The sequence below is a fragment of the Chrysemys picta genome, chromosome 5 (genome assembly GCF_011386835.1).
Source record: "Chrysemys picta bellii isolate R12L10 chromosome 5, ASM1138683v2, whole genome shotgun sequence".
Lineage (NCBI taxonomy): Eukaryota > Metazoa > Chordata > Testudines > Emydidae > Chrysemys > Chrysemys picta.
In genome coordinates this window covers 130,572,852-130,598,408 of record NC_088795.1, presented here as the reverse complement: position 1 = coordinate 130,598,408, position 25,557 = coordinate 130,572,852, and the positions used below count along the sequence as shown (strand labels likewise).

The 25,557-nt window shown below is 46.7% G+C and overlaps 1 gene segment (V, D, J or C); it reads left to right on the top strand.

The window, feature by feature from the left end:
• Nucleotides 1-25,557, top strand: part of LOC101950827 (Ig kappa chain V-III region MOPC 63-like) — a 403,290-nt gene that overhangs the window by 143,151 nt on the left and 234,582 nt on the right.

Sequence of the window (25,557 nt, the reverse complement as noted above, 5' to 3'; positions counted from 1 at the left end):
TGTCTGCATCCTGTAAAACTTGCCCATACCGGGATTGCCCTGGCCTCTTCTTTTGTCATTCAGTGTTGCACACATTCTAAAACAATATGCATTTCCTCACCTTTTGGGGGCGAAGCCAGACTTTGAGGCACCTGCTCCCCTACTCGGTGTAAACTTTGCTTGTGCTAATCAGAAATGAACACAAACAGGTGTTGGGCCCCGTCCCCTATGACACTTCTATGATGTCATAGTTGGTACTTTATGGGCCTGCCTGCCACGTGCAGGCAGGGAGAGGAGAAAGAAAAACGAATCCTGTGTACACCCGTAACCGAGCCTGATCACCTCGAAGCCTCACGTGTTTCAGACAGAGTTTCTACGTTTGCCGGTCGTTATGCGTTGCTTTGTATTTGTAAGTATCAGTTATTACTAGGGTTACCATACGTCCGGATTTCCCCGGACATGTCCTCCTTTTGTGTGCTAAAAATAGCTTCCGGGGGGAATTTGTAAAGCACTCACAATGTCCGGGATTAGCAGAGCGAGTGGCTGGGAGGGCTGCAGGGAAGTCCCGGGCTGGACTCAGGAGCAGCTGTAGAGGAGCCGGATCCGCCCTGCATTCTGAGCCAGCAGCTCCCTTGCAGCCCAGTCCGGCAGCACTGTGCAGGGCCAGACCGGGTTTTGTTGTGCAGGGCCAGGGACCAAGTTTTGTTGTGCTGGAGAGCTCAGCCACGTGTCCGGCTCGGCTGCACAGAGCCCAACACTCTGTTCTGAGCAGCAGGGTAAGGAGGTCAGGGGGCAGGAAGGTTCTGGAGGTGGAGGTCAAGAAACGGGGGGGGCTTTTTGGGGGGAGTGGAGAAAGTTTTGGGCAGTCAGGGTACAGGTAGGGGGTAGGGTCCTGGGGGGCAGTTGGGGGGGGTCTTAGGAGGGGGCAGTTAGGGGACAAGGAACAGGGAGTCTTAGGTAGGGGGTGGGGTTCTGGAGGGCAGTTAGGAGCAGGGGTCCCAGGAGGGGGCAGTCAGGGGACAAGGAGCAGGGGGGGAGTGTTTGGGAGTTCTGGGGGGGGCTGTCAGGTGGCAGGGGTGGGGAGATGGATCGGAGCAGTCAGGGGACAGGGAGCAGAGGGGTTTAGATGGGTTGGGAGTTCTGGGGGGGGGCTGTCAGGGGGTGGGGAGTGGTTGGATGGGGCGTGGGAGTCCCAGGGGTCTGTCTGGGGGTGGGGGTGTGGATAAGGGTTGGGGCAGTCAGGGGACAAGAGGCAGGGAGGCTTAGATAGGGAGTGGAGTCCTGGGGGGCAGTTAGGGGCAGGGGTCCCAGGAGGGGGCAGTCAGGGGACAAGGAACGGGGGGAGGGTTGGGGGTTCTGGGGGGGCGGGAAGTGGGAGGGGCAGGGGCGGGGCTAGGGCGGGGCTCCTCCCGTCCTCTTTTTTTCTTGCTGAAATATGGTAACCCTAGTTATTACTAAATGCTGAATCTTTGTTTATAAATATTGTTAGTAGATATTTTAGTCATTGTGTGTTTTAAGTTTCATTAACTCTATTAGCTAATCAAACGCTGCTCCCTTACCCCTTGTAATTATCCCCAATAAAAGGTTAAATTGATTAATTTTAGGGGTGTGTGTGTGTGTCTGCAGTTTGCATCGTGACCCATACTCTCCTTGCATCCCTTACCAATATAGTCTATTGCCACATGCAGCCTGGTAAATAACAGGCCTGCATTTTCTTTCGCCCCTGCGTGCCCGTGGCAATCCACAGAAACATGCAGTAGCTAGCCGACATCATGGCTGATGAGGTAGAGCAGTGGCTCTCAACCTTTCCAGACTACTCTACCCCTTTCAGGAGTCTGATTTGTCTTGCGTACCCCAAGTTTCACCTCACTTAAAAACTACTTACTTACAAAATCAGACAGAAAAATACAAAAGAGTTACAACACACTATTATTGAAAAATGGCTCTCTCATTTTTACCATATAATTATAAAATAACTCAATTGGAATATAAATATTGAACTTACATTTCAGTGGATAGTATATAGAGCAGTATAAAAAGTCATTGTCTCTATGAAATTTAAGTTTGTACTGACTTTGCTAGTTCTTTGTATGTAGCCACTTGTAAAATTAAGCAAATATCTAGATGTGTTAATGTACCCTCAGAAGACCTTTGAGTACCACTGGTTGAGAACCATTGAGTTAGATTGTCTCAGTACCTCTGGGACCTGGTAGGTCTGTGCAGCGAAACCCCATAGAACAGACATGTGCGATGAAGTAACATACCTAGCACTTATCTGCTGCTCTCTGTGCACAGGTCTCAAAGTGCTGTACAGTACAGGGTCACTATTGTTACGGATAGGAAAACTGAGACAGGGACGGGGAAGGCACATAGACAAGCTCCTCCAGCAAGCCAGTGGGCAGAGCTCATTGTCCCTGAAACCTGAATACCAGCAGTGAGATAATGCAGCCTGATGCAACTTTAACTCTTCCACAGCTCCCCTGTGTTGTGGGGAAATGCCCTTGGAAGTCCCAGAAGACAGTGGCCAGGGGAAGCCTTGGCAGCCCAGTGGGTCAGGGCTGAGGGACAAGAGCAGACTGACCTAGATCCGGGACAGAAGCACGGATTTCCCCCGTCACTGATGACCCCGACCGACTGGCATCCCCCAGGATGTGCCGAAATCTGGGGCTGGATGTGCTGCCTCTTCGACAAGGGACCCCAGCAACTGAATGGATTGGAGAGAGCTCTAGGGGAAGATCCTTGCACCTTTCTTCAAAAAAAAAAAAAAAAAAAAAAAAAACCACTCAAGGTGTTTACCTCCTGTTCAACCGCCAGCCCCTTAAAGCCCCTAATATCCCACTTCTCTGCCCAGGAATAATTATAACTACATGGGATGAATCACTGTGAAATTAAAGGCCCAAGCTACCGATGGGGCCACGATACATATATTGTAGACAGTCAATGGAGATCGACATCCACACTGGAAGTTGATTTGAGGGCTGTCTCCTTGATAGAGAGAGCAATCAATCACGAAAGTCACTTCCCACAGACAAACTCTTCCATCGTATGGAGCCATTCGTATCTGGGATTCTGGTTCAGGCCCAACTCTAATCTAAATGCTGCAAATATAGGGCCAAGTTCTATCACTCTTAGGCCTGAGCTACACTTAATACGTCTCATAGCACAGCTGTGCCAGTATGGGTGTGATTTTTCACCAACATAGGTACGTTACTATAAAATCCAGAGTAAATGCAATTATGCAGGCATAGAAGTGCTTTGCCGGTATAGATTATGTCCCTCGGGGAACTGGTGTAAACTGTGCTGGCAGAAGCACTTTTGTGCTGGGAGAAGCTGCATCCACACTAGGAGGATTTACCAATATAGTTCAATTGGTATAGCTCGGCCAGCAAAACTTTTCCAATGTAGACAAGGCCAAACTCACTGTAAAGATGAGACTATGTTAATAAGAAATTAGATGATATGAGATGTTGTTATAGGACAAGAGATGTTAAACAGAGTTGTGTGATGCAGTATATTGTGGGATGAAGACCAGAATGAACATATACTGCTAGGTGCACAGACAGACAGTCTTGGACTCCTGGACAGAAACTCCATCCAGACAGCTCACTTGGATCTTTGTGTGGTGGTTGAATTGGAAGGGTCATTGGTTGGCTCCTTAGAAGGGAGGGTGCAGGATCACAGAAGCGGTTGGAGAGCTAGACTGTGATCAGGAAGGGAACCACTGCTGGGCTCTTATAAGATCACATTTTCCCTCTGGCATTAGGATGCAGAGGGGTTACTGAAAGCTACTGTCATATTACTATAGTGCTTATTCTGGTAAATAAAAGCTTAGTAGCTTTGCAAACCCAGAAGTGGGAGGCCCTGAAGAGATCTGCAGGGCCCTGGAAAGAGAGTTAGGGCTTTTAACCAGGATCTCCTGACGTTCACAGGCAAGTGTCCTGAGAGGAAGATCAGAGAGGTAAAAGGGCTGCACTGGTGACCCAGCAACACCAGCGTTGAACAAGATGTGTGTCCTGGAAGGGGAAGATCGTCTCACACACACATACACACACACACACACACACACACACACACACACACACACACACACACACACACACACGGAGTACTACCTCAGCTCACGAGCAGTCCCACTGATATCAATAAAAGGGATAGCAACAGGCAAAAACCTGCAGCTCCCTGCTCCGGAGCTGCTCCATGCTCCTGCTCCAGGCTCTGCTCCAAAGCCCTGGATAGCAAAGTCAGATACTACTCAAAACAAGCTTCTCAGGTTCTGGCTCAAAGTTACCAATGATACAGACACACACACTGGGTATTAAAGCCATGTTGATAACTAGGCCAAAGTCAAGTCCATGTGTGCAATACTCAGTCCCATCAACAGGAGCTGCATTCGGAGCCTGAGGGCTATCCGAGGCCCTTTCTTTGCACTGGGGCACAGGGAATGGATCTTTACAGAGAGTGGCTTCTTTGCATGCTTCCACCCACACGACGGTTCCTTGCAATGCAGGGCACAGATAAAAGAGTTATTTACTAGACTTGCTACCTTAGATTCTCACGGTCTGTCAGACTAGAGGGATGAAAATGATTTCACAGACTCATCTCATCTGTCTCCTAATGCTCTGGATTCAGGGTAAGACAATCAAAGGAGATATTTAATGTTGCTCACACGCAGATATATTTCAAGTGGACACACGCACAATGTAACTAGGTGCCTTAAATGAAAATTAGATACGAGATAGTCCCAGCGTTAAGTTTGATAATAGTATTTCATTTGGTTTTTCTCATAATGTTTTTTCTCTCATCCAGATGCCAGTGGGCAGATTGTGATGACTCAGACTCCAGAATCCCTGGCAGTGTCTCCAGGAGACAGAATCACCATCAACTGCAAAGCCAGTTCCAGTGCTACTAACAAGATGTCCTGGTACCAACAGAAGTCAGGACAAGCTCCTAAGCTTCTTATCTACAGGGCTTCCACCCGTCCCTCCGGGATCCCAGACCGGTTCAGTGGCAGTGGGTCTGGCACTGACTTCACTTTTACAATCAGCCAGGTTGAAGTTGATGATGCTGGAGATTATTACTGTCAACAAGGTAAAAGCTCTCCTCTCACAGTGATACAGAGCAATGCAAAAACCTCCCTGCTTTCTTCAGCTTCTGTTCCTCTTTGTAACAGCTGATGCCTATAGAAAGTCAAAGCATCTCTCCAACTGCTGCTGTCCCAAAGTGATGGAGTATCCATGAATTTCAGACACATGCCCCATTGTCTATTTCTTCCTTTCATTTCTACAGCTCCCTCACTGCAGTAGTACAGAGACTGGATGGTTCATAACTCAGTGGCTTCCTTTTAACTACTGAGGAATATTAGCTCTAATAGGCTGGATCCAATTTCCTACCAACATTACAAAGCAAGATCAATATATCAACTGACAAATGGCAACGACCATATAAAGCATCTGGAAATAACTTACGTAAGCAGAATGAGCGGAGTGACTGCCTCCCTCCCAACACAAGCCCCAAAGCAGGTGCCCCCCTTTCCACAATATGGTGCATGCATGTCCTTAAGGCTGGTCGCAGATGGGACAGAGAGAGGGATTGTCTACACTACATTTCCTCAATCACTTCTCTATGGTTCAATAACCTACAGATTCTCATCCATATTTCAGACAATATCAAATAGGAGAAAGTACCGACCCCAGTTCAGTTTTTAGCTTGTAACCATTGCACTTTATCTGCTAGTCTCTTAGCCCAGGCAGCAGCACCGGGCCAGTATCATGCCGCGTGCTGCTGTTCTCTGCAGGGGTTTAGCTATGGAGGCAGTTGCTCCGTGAAGACTACTGCAACCTCCATTGCCCTGATACATATTCACCACCAGGGACAAAAGGGCTGGAGACTGTGGCTAGCAGCAAAACATTCCACTTCTCCTGCCCTTTCCCAGACAGCCCCCACACACTGAATACCTAGATTCCCTACAGAGATGGTAGCATTTTATTGTATGGCTTAACAGAAACACAGAACAAACAATGACAGTATTTGCTAAGGTCAGAGCACTGTACAGACAAACCCTCCCAATTGCACTATCATCCCATTTTACAGAAGGAGTCACTGAGGCAGAAGGGTGCAGTGCCTTGAAAAAGGCCACACAGTGAGTGGCAGTGGCAGAATTAGAACTCAGATCTCTGGCTTCCTAAGCTTGTACCTTTGCTTTCATGTAACACTGCCTAACAATAACAGACCAAATTGCAGGTAGAGCAAGGGGTTTTTTTATAATCCGCCTCCCAAATAGTCATTAACATTTACCAGCCCAGGAGCCAAAACTCATCCATTGCTGCCTTTGATAAGAATGAAAACCCCTTAATGTTAATTTTACTTTAATGCCATAAAAATCACTTTCACCAGCAGAGTGGTATTTTGAGGGGTGATATGAATGCTTACTCAGGGCCACATACTGCAGTCATTACGTGAGCAACAACCCTACCAGTGAAGTCAATGGAAATTTTTGCTCAGATAAGGACCCGTGAGAGGCAGCTCTAAAGGCCTGAGCATAGAAGAGTCCAATATCAAAAGCTTATGAGGTCTATTTCCCATTTCTCCCACTAACTCACCAGGCACCCTTGGATGCAACATTTCTCTCTGCCTCAGTTTCCCCATCTTCTAAAACAAAGATCTCCCCTATTTACAATGTAAGTTCCTCAGGACAGAGATGCCAACACTTAATTACTCATCAGCTGTTGGATAGAATTGTTTAGCACCAAGCTCCTTTTCCACAAACATGCATCTGAATTTACCTGGGGAGAAAATAGATCATTAGGTCTAAACCTTTTAGTAATATTGCTGATTTCATCGAATAGCTTAAATATGGGACTGAAGTAAAGGAGAGACTTGGAGATGGATGGGAATTTTCTGACAAAACGGTTTCTCATTGGAAAACATCAGTTCAGCAAAACTGAAACTTTTCGCAGAATGGGTGAGGACGAGCAGGGATGCACTGACTGAGCTAATCAGGATTTACCTCTGCCATCTGAGGATTCTCCCTGCTTGAAGACCCTCACCCCCCAGTATGGTTTCTCTCTCAAAGGTGGATCACATCATTTTGTATCACCAGATGTGAGGAGATCTCCAGTGTAGCCGTGATATTAACCAGCATCCCAGATATCACAGTATGCTTAGAAATTTTATTCCTTGTAATTCCAGACAAATGTCATTTTAACACAGAGACACTTGTACCCAGGAGCGACAGGTTTAACTTGCCTTTGTCATCTATGGCCCTTTCACTTCCCTTTTTGTGCATGTTTATGGACCAGGTGTGAATTTTCATCTCTGAACCCAATTTGCATATTTCACACCCTTCCCCTGCGGTGCTGAACTGTTATAAATGCTCCGTGTCACTCGTTACAGTTTGTTGATCGGCATCGGGCCAGTCAGACGTATGAAGATGATCTCACAGGCTCAGCTCATCTGGCTGTTAGTGCTCTGGATCCAGGGTAAGGATCAAACCAAGAAGGAATCCGTTGAATTAAAAGTACAATGATCCTTTGAAAAGCTTAAAAGAACTAGAAATGTTGTACATTGACCCATTAACTATAATCTACAATCAAGATCCATTTAGTTAATAAGTAATTTGTGGCAGGGACTGTCACTTATTGTCTGTACAGCATCTGGCACAAATGGACAAAAACTGTTAGAGGCATTCAGGGATTATCAACATATTAATGTTAAAGAATAAACAGTTGCCAGGAATGACTCTGATTTATGAAAATCTTTATCTTCTTTTAGCTGGAATTAAGACAAAAGAGGTTTGAGAAAATTATGAGCCGTAGGCAAAAGGGCTAGAATGAAACAGTGTCTGGAGCTCAATGTTACCATCATGCCCAGCTGATTAGGGAGAGTCATTGTGTAAAGATGCACATGAGAATATTTTAAAGGCACAATGTTGTTTAGTTTGATTGACTAGATCTGTATTTGTATTAATTTATATACTCTTTGTGAATTCAGGTTCCAATGGGCAGATTGTGCTGACTCAGACTCCAGAATCCCTGGCAGTGTCTCCTGGAGACACAGCCACTATCCGCTGCAAAGCCAGTTCCAGCGTCACCCTTGGTAGCCTTCACTTACTAGGCTGGTACCAACAGAAGTCAGGACAAGCTCCTAAGCTCCTTATCTACAGGGCTTCCACCCGTCCCTCTGGGATCCCAGACCGGTTCAGCGGCAGTGGGTCTGGAACCGATTTCACTCTCACAATCAGCAACATTCAAGCTGAAGATGCTGGAGATTATTATTGTCAGCAAAGTTATAGCTCACCTCTCACAGTGATACAGACCAATACAAAAACCTCCCTGTTCTATTCATTCTGTGTAACAGCTGTTTCCTTCAGACAGCCACCTTCTCAGTGCAAATGCTACACGTTATTTGGGTGCAAACTTTCAGCCCCAGAAACACACATACCTGCCCTCTCCACACAGTAATACACATAAATTAGCAGACTGTCTGGGGTCCGTGCCTTGTCATGAAGGGACAGCTTGCATGCTCTAACGATCCCCAGAGTCTGTGTCGGCGGGGGCTTTTTGCTCCTGGTAGGTTCAACTATGATAGATTGGTCTGTGGGGGAGGGGCTAGACGAACAGACATCCTGGTCCTTCAGGTTGGGGGTTAGGCACAGGGATAACAACCCTGTCCCATAAAAAACAAAATATGTTACGGAAACAGCAATGGAGAAATCAACCATTACTCTGTGTGATGGTTCAGGAGTCAATGACCCGTATGACTGCCGGCGGTGAAAGCCGAAAGGAACCCACTGGCTTGAAGACGGAAGTGCTCAACACCAAGACAAAAACCAAACTTCGTTTTTGGAACCTACAGACAATGTACGAAACAGGGAAGCTAGCTCAGGTCCCAGCAGAAATGAGATGCTACAGTTTACACATCCTGAGTGCCAGCGAGAGCAGATGGATGGGATCAGGAAGATTAACAACAGCCTCGGGAAAAACTTTGCTGTATTCTGGATGGGATGATGGACAACACCATGAGGATGTTGCCATTCTTTTAAAGAAGGGAGTGGAGCATTCCTTGTTTGAGTGGAAGTCCATCAGCAGCAGACTTATGAGAGCCAGACTGAAAGGGAAAGATGATAATATCACCCTGATTCAGTGCTATGCTCTGACAAATGAGAGTGATGAAGTAGTAAAGGACAAATTCTACCTTACATTACAGGCGGAGTTAGAGAGAGTACCACGCCACGACCTAACTATCGTCATGGGAGACCTGAGAGCCAAGCTCGGGAAGGACAATACAAACAACAGAGCAATGGGAAGACATGGGTGTGGCACCATAAATGAAAATGGAGAGAGGCTTGCTGACGTCTGTAATATGAATGATCTAGTCATCTGCGGAATCCTATTTCAACATCATCAAATTCACAAGCTGACATGGTGTTTTCCAAATCACAGAGATAAAAAACAGATTGACCATATCATGATCAATGGCAAATGGCGACGCTCACTGACAGATGTGAAAGGGAGAAGGGGTGCAGATGTTGGCAGTGACCAGCTGTTGTGACAGCCTCCATCAAGCTAAAACTGAGAAGTCTGGGTCCACCAAACAAGGGACATAGACGTTATGACACTGACAAGCTAAAGTCCCCTAAAATACAGAAAGCCTTCATACTGCAGTTAAAGAACAGGTTTCAGGCACTTGCAGACCTTGATGAAGAGGAGGGAAATGCAGATGAGGAGATCAACAAGAAGTGGGACAAAATAACAGCAATTTATCTAGGCTACAGGCAGAAGAGAAAGAAGGAGTGGATTACACCCAGCAAATGGAACGCCATAGATACCAGACGAGCCCTGAAGAAAAACCTTTTAGACACAAAATTCCAGAAGCTAATGGACAAATACCGCAAGCAGTATAGCAAGGCACACTGGCAGGTCAAACACCTTGTGAGAGCAGACAAAAGGCATTATATTGAAAATCTGGCAACGCAAGCAGAAGATGCAGCTGCTTGTGGTGAACAAGGAACCATCTACAAAATGAGGGGGCTTATCAATGGTAAACGGCAGACACCAACAAACATTCATCAGGGACAAACAAGGCCACCTACTAACAACCGAAAAAGAACAAGAAATGCACTGGACAGAGTATTTCAAAAAACTGCTGAACATGGAGCCACCTAAAGAGGAAGCAAACATCCAGGAGCAGAAGATCTTGATATTAACACAGACGCCCCAACTAAGAAAGAGATCATTCAAGCCATCAAATCCTTAAAAAATAGGAAAGCTCCTGGCAAGAATAACTTGAATGGAGAATTCCTCAAGGTAAATCCTGAGTTAGCAGCATCTATCCTGGCCCCTCTATTTACATCAGTCTGGGAAATGGAAAAAGTGCCAGATGAGTAGACCAATGGGATTATAGTGAAGATACCAAAGAAAAGAACTCTCAGTGATTGTAATAACTTTTATCGGTGAAACGCAAAGTATTGTGTAAGATCATACTCCAGCGTATATCAGAGGCAGTAGATAGCGTTCTCAGAAAAGAGCAAGCTGGTTTTCTGAAAGGGCGTGGATGCACAGACCAGCTCTTCTCTCTATAAAACATAATAGAACAATGCTTAGAATGGCAACGGCAACCAGGGCCGGCTTTAGGCCGATTCAGCTGATTCGGCTGAATCGGGCCCCATGCCTAAAAGGGCCCCGCAGCTGTCCACACCCCTCCCCCAGCTCACTTCCCCCTCCTCGCCTCCCCTGAAAGCTCCGTCCCCTTGCTCCTCTCCCTCCCCTGAAAACAAGCAGGGACAGGCAGGCAGTAGCAGGTAAGCTGGGGCAGAGGGGGACGCGAGGAGGAGGGCTCTGGGGAGGCGCAGCGTGGCGCGGCCCAGTCCGGCCCTGGCCGAGCAGCTCCCTCCAGCCCTGGCCCGGCCAAGCGGCTCCGGCCCCCATGGCTCCGGCTCGGCTCAGGCCCTGGGCCCCCGGCCCTGGCTGAGCAGCGCCGGCCAAGCACCCCTGGCCCTGGCAGCTCCAGCCCAGACCCAAACCCCGCGACCCCGGCCGGAGCTCTCGCCGGAGCGCAGCCCGATTCCTGGGGGCAGGGCTTGCAGGCAGCAAGCACCGCCCCCAGAAATCGGGCCCTTCTCTTGCTAAAGCCGGCCCTGATGGCAAGTCTACATAAATTTCATAGACTTTGAGAAGGCTTTTCATAGCATTCACAGAACCAGCTTATGGAGAATTCTATGGGCATATGGAATCCCTTTCTGTATAATCAACATCATCAAAAGCTTCTCTTTCAACTTTACTTGCATTGTGAGCACAGTGGGCTCAACTTTGAAGTTAAAATAGTAGTACGTCAGGAGTGTGTCATGCCTCCAATCCTCTTCAACGTTGCCACTGACTGGGTAATGCAGTGGACACTCTTCTCATCCCTTGAAGAACTGGACTTCACAGATGATGTCGCTCTCCTATCACATACCCAGCAACATATACAAGAAAAAACTCGACTCAACGCATTCAGCCAGCAGATCGGTTTGTAAATCAACCGCAATAAGAATGATTTCATGACCTTTAAAGTTGCCTCACCACCACCAGTATGGATAGAGGATTATGTTCTCACCAATGTATAAACATTCACATACTTGGGCAACACCATCAGCCAGGATGGTGGAACAAGCCAGGACACCCGGAACAAAATCAATAAAGCCAGGAACACCTTCAGGAGCTTAAATACAGTCTGGAAATCATCAACATACAACACCAAAACCGAACTCAAGATTTATCAGAGCTGCATACTTTCAACATTACTTTCTAGTGCAGAATGCTAGGGAATGAGAAAGTATGACATGTCCAAACTGTCTTAATTCCATACAACCTGCCTCAGAAAAGAGAGCAATCTCAAACCAAGATCAATTGACACAGCGCAGCCAAGAGGATCTGAGCACCATCATTGCCAGGAGGCGTTGGAGATGGATTGGCCATGTGCTTCGGATGGAAACTGATTCCATCACCAGAGTGGCAAAAAGATGGACACCTGAAGGCAAGTGAAAACAAGGCCGCCCGAAAACAACATGGTGAAGAGCTGTGGAAGCTGAGCAGTTCAGGTCAGCCCAGTGCTTTACAGATAGTTCTGCTACGGTAGGGAGCAAAAGTGATGCCCTGATCTCTATAGCTTCCAGATGTTGGACAGGAACAACTCACCTCATCATCTAGTGACCACTCTGGTAGATGCCTGCTATGACAGGAGATGGAACCGAGGAAGCTTCCCTGTAAGAGGAAACATAGTAAGAATGCAGGGCCTTGGAGAGGGGAAGGACAGTTGTACCTGAGAAGGGCGATAGGGAGTTCCTGGGGAAACAACATAACTAACATTATAATTGAACCACTGAGAAGAGAGACACGGGGCAGCTCAGAGATGTGGAGAATGGAGCCAGTCCCCTTTCTATTGGGTCTGCCAGTGAACTCCATTGGGAACCTCCTAAATCCGTCACACAGTAGCTAAGCACAAATGTTTCCAGCTGAAAGGCGCAGAGAAATAGCAGGAAATAATGTTATTATCAACTAGGCACACGGATTCAGACTGAAAAAGCTTTCTTAAGTATAACATTAGCTTCAGTGCCTGATCATATAGTATAATGCTCATGTAATCATTTATAACACAATCTAGGTGAGTGTGATAGATCACACATCTATGTTCATTTAGATTTTGGTTGTCATTTCAGCCACCAGAATCCCAGTCAATATTTCCAGGAAACAGAGGCACCATTGACTGCAAGGCCAGTACAGGCAGTAGCAATGCTTTAGATGGGCACCAGCAGAAATCCACACAAAATCCTAATATTCTTATTTATCTTGCTTGTCTTGCCACTGGGATTCCCATCCCTTTCAATGGCAGTAACCAGGAGTATGATTTCACCTTCACAACCAGCTGGAGATTATTATTGTCCATAAGGCTATGACACCCCTTGCAAAATGATGCAACCAATACGTAACCCTCCCTCAGCTGTTCTGTTCAGTGTATCAGTTCCTACTACTTCCCACTGAGATCAGTGGGAACAGGTTTAGTTCTCCCAATGAAATCGATGAGAGCAGGATCGGTGCCATAGGATTTACAACAAAAACCTTAAATCATCTTGCGTAATTCCAACCTGCTTTCTTCAACTGAGCTTCGTGAGTCTCCCTATTTAGCTTAAATAAGAGATGGTTAAAGGGTCCCTTGATTCCAGTCTGTAAGTACGTACGTGGAGACAAAATATTTGATAATGGGCTCTTCAATCTAGCAGAGAAAGGTAGAACATGATCCAATGGCTGGAAGTTTAAGCTAAACAAATTCAGACGGGAAATAAGACATACATTTTTAACACTGAATGTAACTAACCTTTGGAACAATTTACCAAGGGTCATGATCGATTCTCCATCACTGATGATTTGTAAATCAAGATTGGATGTTTTTCTAAAAGTTCTGCTCTAGGAATTATTTTGAGGCAGTTCTATGGCCTGTGTTATACAGGTCAGACTGGATGATCACAATGGTCCCTTCTGGCCTTGGAATCGATGAATCTTTCTAGCGGAATATAACTGAGTGTAACTGAGATCAGAATCAGGCCCATTGACTCTCATGGGAGTTACCTGTATCTGGTCATGGTAGCATCAGTCCCTATATGTCTAAGGGCTGAGCCTCTGACACAAGGGATGTGACGGGAGACTTAGCATACTCAGAACTACCTGATCTTTCTTTCCTTCTCTGAGTGGTTATAAAATGTTGTGTTTCACTCTCCATCTTTAAATGATCAGCACTGGACAGCTCAGATGCATCAAAATGATCTTCCAGGCTCAGTTAATCTGGCTGGAAGTGCCATGGATCCAAAGTAAAAATTAAACCAAGAGGGAACAGGACAAATTAAAAGTATAAGTGTCATCTAAAGGAAAATGAAAAAAGAGTCAGAACTCTAGTCTATCAAGTCCTGAATATTCCTCAGGGTTGCACCAATTTCTGATTGCCTCTGTCTCATTTCAAATTGCAAAGAGAGAAAGAACATTTTAAGATATAAGGGTCTGATCCAAAACCCGGGGAAGTCAGTGGGGCCCAGATCCACCAAGAGACTTGTGTGTGATTCTCACTCTCTCTGGCTCAATTAATATTTAATTATTCTATTAAAGTGGAACAACTTCAACAAGAGAGTAAGAGAGACCCACATCGAAACATCCCATAGCCCCAAGGTTAGTGCACCCACCTGACATGCAGCAGATCCCTGTTCAAATCCTCTCTCTTTGTCAGGCAGACAGGGGACTTGGATAGTGGTGGTTAACCACAACCCAAGTGAGTGCACTAAGCACTGAGAAGCTCCAAAGCTTTTTATCCACAGCGCTTCCACCCGTCCCTCTGGGATCCCAGGCCAGTTCAGTGGCAGTGGGTCTGGCGCTGATTTCACTCTCGCAATCAGTAGCGTTGAAGCTGATGATTCTGGAAATTATTAGTGTTGGCACCAGCTCAGAAGTGATACAGAGCAGTACAAAAACCTCCCTGCTTTCTCCAGTTTCTGTTCCTCACTGTAACATCTGCTTCCCTTACAGTGTGACAGAACCAATGCACCTGCTGTCCTTTCATAGGAAATGGGGTCTGTCAGACTTTGGGCTTTTCATCCAATGGTTATGTGCTTGCCCACCATTTTAGAGCTGTCACCATGGGATATGGGAGAGACTAGAATCGATGGGGACAGATACTACTTTATCCGTGGGGACAAATCCTCAGCTAGTGTAAAGCAGTCCATCTTCACCGAAGTGAAATGAACTAGGCTATTTTACACTAGTGGAGGATCAATCCCTTATGTCACTGCTACTAAACTGTGCTGCAAAACTGTGCATTCAAAGCTGGATGTTACAATGAAAGCCTATCAGCTTCTTATAGACTCATAGACTTTAAGGTCAGAAGGGACCAGTATGATCATCTAGTCTGACCTCCTGCATGATGCAGGCCACAAAAGCTGACCCACCCCCTTCCCTTGACTCAGCTGTTGAAGTCCCCAAATCCTGTGATTTAAGGACTTGAAGTCGCAGAGAATCCTCCAGCTAGCGACCCCCACCCCATGCTGCGGAGGAAGGCGAAAAACCTCCAGGGCCTCTGCCAATCTACCCTGGAGGAAAATTCCTTCCCGACCCCAAACACGGCGATCAGTAGAACCCCGAGCATGCAGGCAAGATTCTCCAGCCAGACCCTCTGTTACCACTCAGGAGGAAGCTGCGTTAAAGATGATAAAAGGAACATGTCTGAACATGCAGGATCTTCAGGTTGGTAAACTTTCATTTCATACTTCTTTCTTAAGGACTGCCTGTCTTCCTTCTGGACTATTCTTGAATTCTCATGTTTGAGCAAAAAATATAGTTGTTACTCTATGGTACTATCATTTTTGATTCAGTTGTGATAAAAAATAAATAGCTGAAATAGGCAGATCTTCCTTTTACAATTTCACCTTTAAAGTAGTACTGAGTGTCAGTGAATGCAATGAGTAACACTAAATGAGCAGTATGGTAATATTAAACAAAATAAGTCAATGCAGTTATTTAAGAGACTCCATCCTCAACATACAGGATTCTGAAGACTAGCCACCTTCAAGATCACAATCATTTTCTATAGTTTCAGAGTTATCTGCCAATTGTAGTGTTTCAGTCACAACATGTATGTCACATAGCCACGGTATATCACCTGTAGCAAAAAGAAAAAAAAATCTCCATCATCCAGAAGCAACCATAGATAAGTCTATGATAAGAACCAGCAGATTACAAAAAGAGGTAATTGATTACAAAATTGCCCAGTTTGTTTACGCAACAAACTCCTTTCCGTATGATTACATGTCTTGTGGGAAAGTTAGAGTTCCTCCCACTTTTTTCAGAGCAGCTGCTGCAAAGTGGTTGTTACAGAAGTATTTTGCGATTTCAAGAACATTAGCCTTTATTTCTGGAACACTGAAGTCTTTGGCTTGGGATGCTCTTCACTCTCCTAAATTTCTTCTCATCTTGGATACATTTGCAGCATTGTCTGTGACCAAGCTGCATGCTAGACATTTGAATTTTTCCCCACAGTTTGTTATAGCTTTTACTGCTACTTCTTGTAAGTATTCTGCTGTGTGCGCATTTCCTGATGCATCAATTGTTTCTGTAAGGAAGACATTCTCTTCTTCTGTTGTCACACAAGCACATTGTGGACATTGCTCCACCCATCAAGACTCAGGTTAACAATTTTACGCTCTAAACCTTTTGCACACTGCTCAATTTCTCTTTCATACACTTTATCCAGCAATTTGCCTGCGACATCTGCTCTGTTGGGTGGACTGTATCCTGGTCTTAATGTTAATGAAGTGTGGGTTCTTAATGAGCTTACAAAGTGCAGACAGTATAGATCTCAGCTCTACAAATGAATGAGCCATCCAGTAAATAAAAGTCCAAAGCAGCAAACACTGTTATAATAAAATCAAAGCTGGCCTATTAAAAAGGCACCTATTTCTCTATATTAACCTGTTGAAATGTTGATATTAACATGTTGGAATGGAGGACACTTGTCCGGCTAGCAAGTGTCTAAAAGAATTCCAGCATATCCTTATGTATCTTTGTACATTTGACCATTAGGCCAAAATCTCTGCAAGCCTACATCCACTGAAGTCAACGCAATCACGGCATCAGAGAACGTGGCCCATTATAGTCAATGTATTATGTCAAACCCTTCAACTAATGCTGCAGAACATTGTCATGGCCACTAGATGGGAACGCTTACCTATGCTATTCTGCAGCATCTGCAGCGAAGTCGTTTATAACAAAGTTAACATGATAGTAAAATCGCTCCACACATTTGGAAGGAAAGCAGATAAATCAGATGTGCTGCCCCCACCCTCATCAGCTCTGCTCTTGATTATTTTCACACACACCCCTTCCCAACATCCACTGTCCCCTGGTGCAAGGGGCATGACAGGTGGACAGAGGTGTAATTTAACCTCCCTCCTTCACTGTCACTGAATATGTCTGGTGCTAACAGGAACCTGGACAAGCGCCTACTCTCCTTAGTTCTTATTCTGCCTCCTGTCCCTTGGGAATCCCAGACCAGTTCAGTTTTAGTGAGTCTGACCCTGACGACACTCCCACAATCAGTCGACTCAAACAGATGATGCTGGAGTTCATTACTGGTCCCCAGCGCTTTCTGCAGCCTCTTTCTGTCATTACTTAAAAACTTCTCTACTCACAAACTGCAAGTCTGAATTCTCTGTTTCTGTTGAATGGAAAATATTCCACATTCGTCTAATGTTAAACTCAGCCCAGCCTCCCAACGTCTCGGTTAACCGTAAACTGTGAGAAGAGTTAGATTAATAGCAAAAAAAAAAAAAAAACCTGGATACCCAACAAACTCTCAGATTGTCTGTACGGGCCATTTCTTTTTTTAGTTTTTCTTAAAAGGCACACACTGCTTCTTGTAGCCCAATCAACAACAAATTCTGTCATTGCTAAGCCCAGAACTTTGAGAAAGACTTTGGGTTTCCATAAGTGGAACAGGTCGTGTGTAGTCAGTATGGGAGCTAGAGAACTAGGCTATGCCTAGAAACTTCAGTAAAGCTTCCCCTTTACATCCACAATAATAGAGTGTCTGTCTCTGCTCTACTCTGCTCCGTCACCTGACAACACTACTCTCTTGCCAGCCGCTTCCATCAGTTGACACGATGGAGGAAAAATTAGAGAGAGAAGAAAGGCTTAGGAAAGGACATTTTTGCTGTTAGCCAATTAAAATTAAAAAAAAACCCTAACAAATAAGGCCTAGATCCATCTCTGAGTTAAGCTGATATAAATTGGAAGTAAATCCATTGACTTTGGCTCCTAAGGACAGCATGAAACTCTACATTGACAGTCCATCAAATATTCCACAAACACGATCCCATCTGTAGCTTGCGAGGGCGCACCCCTGCAGTGCTTCCTGCTGGTCATCCAGGAAATTAGCATTTCCAGCTCCGGAGCGTCCTGCTTGCCGCTGGGCCCGAGTCCCTCCCGGACTCAGTGCCCCTTGTCAGTACACTCTCTGGGTCTCCCCACCCAGGGGAACCCCCACCTACTATCCCCACCTCGCCTCAGTATGCCACTGTCAGTCATTAACTAGCCCCTGTTCCCTGGGGCAAACTGCAGTGTAAGTGCCACTCATCACTGGCAACGGGGGTTTGGACCTGTTGCCTCTGCCTACCTTTGGGCTGCCCCCTGCAGCCCCAGTACCTATTCGGCCTTACACTAGGCCTGCAGCCTGGGGGGTTTACAGGCCGGAGCTCCCCGGCTCCTCTGGCCTTCCCCCAGCCCTGCTCCACCTCAGGTACTCTGGTACACTCCCCAGCAGCCAGGCCCATCTCCCTCCACAGCTAGAGGAGACTGTCTGCTCCTGGCCCACTGCCCTCTTATAAGGGCCAGCTGAGCCCTGACTGGGGCGTGGCCATAGCTGAGCCTGCTTCCCCAAACAGCCTGGGAACTGCTTGCTCCCAGCCACTGCCCTCTCCTGGGCTGTTTTAAGCCCTTTAAGGCCGGAGCGGGTGACCACCCCGCTACACACACACCCTTCAAAAACCCCACCCCTAGGGGAAGGGGGGGCCTCTTGGCCTGGGCTTCCCGAAGTTAACGCTCCAGTGTCGCACACTTCCTCTCCGCCACTTCCCAGGCTCAGGCCATCTCCCGGGACTGGGTCTCGGCCTTCCAACGGGCCAGCTCCGTGGCCTCCAGTCACGCCCGTAGTTCGGCGTCTCCTGGACCCTCCACTCTCAGAGTCTGGGTCCATTTGGTTTCCTGCTCCCGGACCACCTGGGTCCCGGCCTCTTGCTGGGCCCATTTGGTCTGGGTTTCCCCATTGGCGACCTGCCCAGCAACAGTCTGGGAAGTGCCTCCTAATGTGTCCAGGTACCCGGCAGCTTCCGCGTTGGGCCTGGGCATGTCCACCAGACATGGCCCGGTCGGCCACAGGCCCAACAGGTCAGCAGCCACCTGGGTTCCTTCACCCGGCCAACTGTCCTCGAGACCTCTCCTTGTCCCTGCTGGGGCTGCGGCACCCTGCCCCCACCCCTATGGGAACAGTCCCATATTAAATACCCCATCTGTCCATAGGCATAACAAGCTCTGTGCCCTTCCACCTGCCTCCTTGGTGCTCCGCTTCCCGTCCTGCTGTTGGCAGCTGCCCTAAAACTCCCTCTGGAGAAGTTTCACCAGAGCCCGCTGGTCCCTTGACAGCTTGCCCACCAGCTCATGGAGGACCAAATGCACCTCCCATAGTCCCTGTTGGGCGTCCCGGATCCCTTGCAGATCTTCTGCCCCCTTCCGCTGGGGCGCTGCCACCGGGGCCCAACCAGGGATAACCCCGGGGTCTCCGCATAGAAGACCCCAATGTAACCGGGATCCATCAGCCCCTTTTCCTTCAAGTCTCCGGGCAATAGTCCCGCCATCCTTGTGCTGCCCCTTGTATCGGGGCGGACCGCCTATGCCCACATTCTCCCCCATGATGTAGCGGTGCGGAGACTCACTCCTACAGCGCCTCCTGCTGGTCGTCCAGAGAATTAGCGTTTCCAGCTCCGGAGCGCCCTCTGCAGGCCGGTGTCCTGCTTGCCACTGGGCCCAAGTCCCTCCCGGACCCAGTGCCCCTTGTCCTCAGGCGCTGCCCCCTAGCAGTATACCCGCTCTCTGGGTCTCCCCACCCAGGGGAACCCGCACCCATTATCCCCACCACACCTCAGTATGGCCACTGTCAGTCATTAACTAGCCCCCGTTCCCTGGGGCAGACTGCAGTGTAAGTGCCACTCATCACTGGCAAGGGGGATTTGGACCTGCTGCTTCTGCCTACCTTTGGGCTGCCCCCTGCAGCCCCAGTACCTATTCGGCCTTACACTAGGCCTGCAGCCTGGGGGGTTTACAGGCCGGAGCTCCCCGGCTCCTCTGGCCTTCCCCCAGTCCTGCTCCACCTCAGGTACTCTGGTACACTCCACAGCCACCAGGCCCGTCTCCCTCCACAGCTAGAGGAGACTGTCTGCTCCTGGCCCACTGCCCTCTTATAAGGGCCAGCTGAGCCCTGATTGGGGCGTGGCCATAGCTGAGCCTGCTTCCCCAAACAGCCTGGGAACTGCTTGCTCCCAGCCACTGCCCTCTCCTGGGCTGTTTTAAGCCCTTTAAAGTTGGAGCAGGTGACCACCCCGCTACACCATCATTTAGATTTTCCTCCCTCTTAACCTGTCTCCTTGATGAGCGAGCAACCAATCACAAAAGTCACTTCCCACAGACAAACTCTTCCATCGTTTGGAGCCATTCATATCTGGGATTCTGATTCAGGCCCAACTCTAAACTAAACACTGCAAATATAGGCCTGAGCTACACTTAATACTTCTCATAGCACAGCTTTGCCAGTCTGGGTGTGATTTTTTCACCAACATAGCTACGTCACTATAAAACCCAGTGTAAATGCAATTATGCAGGCATGAAAATGCTTTGGCCGGTATAGATTACATCTCTTGGGGAACCGGTGTAAACTGTGCTGGCAGAAGCACTTTTATGTGGAAGAAGCCGCATCCACACTAGGAAGATTTACTAATATAGTTCAACAGGTATAACTCTGCCAGCAAAACTTTTCTAATGTGGACAAGCCCTAACTGACTGTACAGATGAGACTATGTTAATAAGAAATTATATGATATGAAATGTTGTTATAGGACAAGAGATGTTAAGCTGAGTTGTATGATGGAGTATATTGTGGGACGAAGACCAGAAGAACATATATTGCTAGGTGCACAGAGAGACGGTCTGGGACTCCTGGACAGGAGCTCCACCCAGACAGCCCACTTGGATCTTTGTGCAGTGGTTGAATTCGAAGGGTCATTGGTTGGCTCCTTAGGAGAGAGGGCGCAGAATCACAGAAGGGGTTGAAGAGCTAGATTGTGATTGGGAAGGGAAGCACTGCTGGACTCTTTCCCTCTGCCAGTATGACTCAGAGGGATTCCTGAAAGCGACTGTCATATTACTATAGTGCTTATTCTGCTGAAATAAAACTTTAGTAGCTTTTCAAACCCAGAAGTGGGAGGCCTTGAAGGGATCTGCAGGACCCTGGAAAGAGAGTTAGGGCATTTAACCAGGATCGCCAGATGTTCACAGGCAAGTGTCCTGAGAGGAAGATCAGAGAAGTAAAAGGGCTGTACTGGTGACCCAGCCACATCGGTGTTGAACAAGGTGTGTGTCCTGGAAGGATCTGATCATGACACTCACACTGAGTAGTACCTCAACTCACAAGCAGTCCCACTGATATCAATAGAAGGGATAGCAAAGTCAGATACTACTCAAAACAAACTTCTCAGATTCAGGCTCAAAGTTACCAATGATCAGACAAACACACACTGGCTATTAAAGCATATCTTGATAACAAGGCCATAGCCAAGTCCATGTGTGCAATACTCAGCTCCATCAACAGGAGCTGCACTCGGAGTCTGAGGGCTATACGAGGCCCTTTCTTTACACTGGGGCACAGGGAATGGATCTTTACACAGACTGGCTGCTTTGCATGCTTCCACCCACAGGACGGTTCCTTGCAATGCAGGGCACATATAAATGTGTTATTTGTTACACTTGCTACCTCAGATTCTCATGGTCTGTGAGACTAGAGGGACAAAAATGATTTTACAGACTCATCTCATCTGTCTCCTAGTGCTCTGGATTCAGGGTAAGAACATCAAGGGAGATATTAGATTAAGATAATCTCTCACAAATGTTTATCATAGATTTCTTAATCAAACCTACATTAATTCTTCATCCCATGAGATCACAGGCAGATCCATTTCTAGTGGACACAAACAATGTAACTAGGTGGTTAAATGAAAATTAGACACTAGATATTGGCAGATTTATTGTTTATAATAGCATTTCATTTGTTTTTTCTTGTGTTTTTCCTCTCATCCAGATGCCAGTGGACAGATAGTGATGACTCAGACTCCAGAATCCCTGGCAGTGTTTCCAGGAGACAGAGTCACCATCAACTGCAAAGCGAGTTCCAGTGTTAGCAGCTACATGTCCTGGTACCAACAGAAATCAGGACAAGTTCCTAAGCTCCTTATCCACAGCGCTTCCACCCGTCCCTCTGGGATCCCAGACCGGTTCAGTGGCAGTGGGTCTGGCACTGACTTCACATTTACAATCAGCCGGGTAGAAGCTGATGATGCTGGAGATTATTATTGTCTACAAGGCTATAGCTTACCTCTCACAGTGATACAGAGCAATACAAAAACCTCCCTGCTTTCTTCAGTTTCTGTTCCTCACTGTAACAGCTGATGCCTGTAAAAGGTCAGAGTATTCTGTCCAACTGCTGCTGCCTCAAACTGATGGAGTGTCTTTGAATTTCAGACACCTCACTGCATTGTCCATGTCTTCCTTCCATTTCTACAGCTTCCTCACTGCTGTAGCGCAGAGACCGGAATTTACAGGGTGATTCTTAATATACTCAGTGGCTTCCTTTTAACTACTGAGGAGTATTAGCTCTTATAGGCTGGATCCAATTTCCAACTAACATTATAAAACAAGACCAACATATAAAGCATCCATAAATTACTTGCCTAAGCAGAATGAGCGGAGTGACTGCCTCCCTCCCTATACAAGCCCCAAAGCAGGTGGCCCCCTTTCCACAAGACCGTGCATGCATGTCCTTAAGGCTGGTCGCAGATGGGACATTTCCTGAATCACTTCTCAATGGTCCAATAACCTACAGCTTCTGGTCCTTATTTCAGACAATATCAAATAGGAGAGAAAAAGAGCTGACCCCAGGTCAGTTTCTAGCTTGAAACCACTGGACATCCTCACCACCAGGGATAAAATGACTGCAGGCTGTGACTAGTAGTAAATCATCACACTTCTCCTGCCCTTCCCTGGGCCTTTCCCCAGATAGCCCCCACGCACCGACATACCTAGATTCCCTGCAGAGATGGTAGCGTTTCAGTGTATGTCTTAATAGAAACACAGAACAAACAATGACAGTATTTGCTAAGCTCAGAGCAACGACCAGACAAACCCTCCCAACAACACTGTCACCCCATTTTACAGAAGGAGTCACTGAGACAGAAGGGTGCAGGAATGAGCCTAGAAAAGTTCAATATCAAAAGCTTATGAGGTCTATTTCCCATCTCATCCACTAACTCACTAGGCAGCTTTGGATAAAACATTTCTCTCTGCCTCAGTTTACTCATCTTCTAAAACAAAGATCTCTCCCTTTACAATGTATGCTCCTCAGGACAGAGATGCCAACACTTAATTACTAATCACTTGTTGGATAGAATTGTTTAGCAGCAAGCTCCTTTTCCACAAACATGCAACTGAATCTACCTTTTAAAGGGAGAAGAAAATAGCTCATTGGGTCAAAATAATTCTTTACTAATATCGCTGATTTCATCAAAGAGGTTAGATACCAGACTGAAGCAAAGGAGAGACTTGGAGATGGATGGGAATTTTCTGACAAAATGGTTTTTCATTGGAAAACATCAGTTCAGCAGAACTGAAACTTTCCGCATGTAGAAGAGGATGAGCAGGGATGGCACTGACTGGGCTAATCAGGATTTACCTTTGCTAACTGAGGATTCTCCCTGCTTGAAGACCCTCACCCCCCAGTACTGTTTCTCTCTCAAAGGTGGATCACACCATTTTTTATCACCACTTGTTAGGAGATCTCCAGTGTAGCCGTGATATTAACCAGCATCTCAGAAATCACAATATGCTGAGAACTTTTATTCCTTGTAATCCCAGACAAATGTCATTTTAACACAGACACTGGTACCCAGGAGCGACTGGTTTAACTTGCCTATGTCACCCACAGCCCTTTCACTTCCCTTTTTGTGCATGTTCATGGACCAGGTGTGAATTTTCATCTCTGAACCCAATTTGCATATTTCACACCCTTCCCCTGCGGTGCTGAACTTTTATAAATGTTCCATGTCACTCGTTAGTTTGTTGACCAGCACTGGGCCACTCAGACGTATCAAGATGATCTCACAGGCTCGGCTCATCTGGCTGTTAGTGCTCTGGATTCAGGGTAAGGATCAAACCAAGAAGGAATCCGTTGAATTAAAAGTACAATGATCCTTTAAAAAGCTTAAAAGAACTAGAAATGTTGTACATTGACCCATTAACTATAATCTACAATCAAGATCCATTTAGTAAGTAATTAATTTGTGGCAGGGACTGTCACTTATTGTCTGTACAGCATCTGGCACAAATGGACAAAAACTGTTAGAGGTGTTCAGGGATTACCAAAATATTAATGTTAAAGAATAAACAGTTGCCAGGAATGACTCTGATTTATGAAAATCTTTATCTTCTTTTAGCTGGAATTAAGACAAAAGAGGTTTGAGAAAATTATGAGCCGTAGGCAAAAGGGTTAGAATGAAACAGTGTCTGGAGCTCAATGTTACCATCATGCCCAGCTGACTAGGGAGAGTCATTGTGTAAAGACGCACATGGGAATATTTTAAAGGCACAATGTTGTTGAGTTTGATTGACTAGATCTGTATTTGTATTAACTTCTAGTCTCTTTGTGAATTCAGGCTCCAATGGGCAGATTGTGCTGACTCAGACTCCAGAATCCCTGGCAGTGTCTCCTGGAGACACAGTCACTATCCGCTGCAAAGCCAGTTCCAGTGTCACCATTGGTAGCCTTCACTTACTAGGCTGGTACCAACAGAAATCAGGGCAAGCTCCGAAGCCCCTTATCTATGATGCTTCCACCCGTGCCTCTGGGATCCCAGACCGGTTCACAGGCAGTGGATCTGGAACCGATTTCACTCTCACAATCAGCAACGTTCAAGCTGAAGATGCCGGAGATTATTATTGTCAGCAATACCGTAGCTCACCTCTCACAGTGATACAGACCAATACAAAAACCTCCCCATTCCGTTCCATTCAGTGTCACAGCTGCTTCCTTCAAACAGCCTCCTTCTCAGTGCAAATGCTACACGTTATTCGGGGGCAAACTTTCAGACCCAGAAACACACATATCTGCCCTCTCCACACAGTAATACACATAAATTAGCAGACAGTCTGCTGCTAGAGAATCTTCCCTCCACACCGAAGCGCATTTAATTTCTCCACAACCACAGTGGCATTTTTTTTATTTCTGGCTTTAAGTTACTTAACTTGCCTCCTAATTACTGTCCTCTGGTGTCCGTGCCTTGTCGTGGGGGGACAGCTTGTGTGCTCTAATGATCCCCAGAGTCTGTGTCGGCGGGGGCTTTTTGCTCCTGGTAGTTTCAATCATGCCGGATTGGTCTGTGGGGGAGGGGCCCGACAAACAGACACCCTGGTCCTCCAGGTTGGGGGTTAGGCACAGGGCTAACAACCCTGTCCTGTAAAAAACAAAATATGTTACGGAAACAGCGACAGAGAAATTGACCATTACTGCATGTGATGGTTCAGGAGTCAATGACCCGTATGACTGCCGGTGGTGAAAGCTGAAAGGAACCCACTGGCTTGAAGACTGAAATCTTGAACACCAAGACAAAAACCAAACTTTTTGGAACATCCGGATAATGTACGAAACAAGAAAAGTAGCTTAGGTCCCAGCAGAGATGAGACACTACAGCTT